The sequence below is a fragment of the Cupressus sempervirens genome, chromosome 10, assembly GCF_028749045.1.
Source record: "Cupressus sempervirens isolate cs-2001-9-10 chromosome 10, ASM2874904v1, whole genome shotgun sequence".
In the NCBI taxonomy this organism is placed as follows: domain Eukaryota; kingdom Viridiplantae; phylum Streptophyta; class Pinopsida; order Cupressales; family Cupressaceae; genus Cupressus; species Cupressus sempervirens.
The window spans coordinates 638,355,752-638,356,199 of NC_143127.1; positions in this window are offsets into that span (position 1 = coordinate 638,355,752).

The following is a 448-nucleotide window of genomic DNA, read 5'->3' on the forward strand; positions in this document are numbered from 1 at the left end:
TACAAAATATATGTGTAAAGGTTTCTCCAAATAAAAGGATAACTATGTTTGTAAAAATAATTGTTGATTATACAATGAATTGAACATTATTCGTTTAGATATCATAAGATCAATATTTTATAATAACAATAATACAAACTCAACTTTTGAAATCACAAAAGAAAGTGATCCAAATTAATGATATTCAAAATTTTTCATACACAATTAAATTGAAAATATAAAATAAAGATAAACAAAACAATTTAACTTCGTTTCTATAAATTTATTTTAAATAAATTCTAATTTTATTGACTAAACAACCATTTCTTAAACTAAATCAAAAACCACAATTCTTCAATTAAACAGAAATAAAATGTTGTTACCATTTAATTGCACCGTATCATACCAGAAAGGCAGAAAAGTGACCAAAAGCAAGAGTTATTTCACATATCCCCTTCTCTTCTTTCTC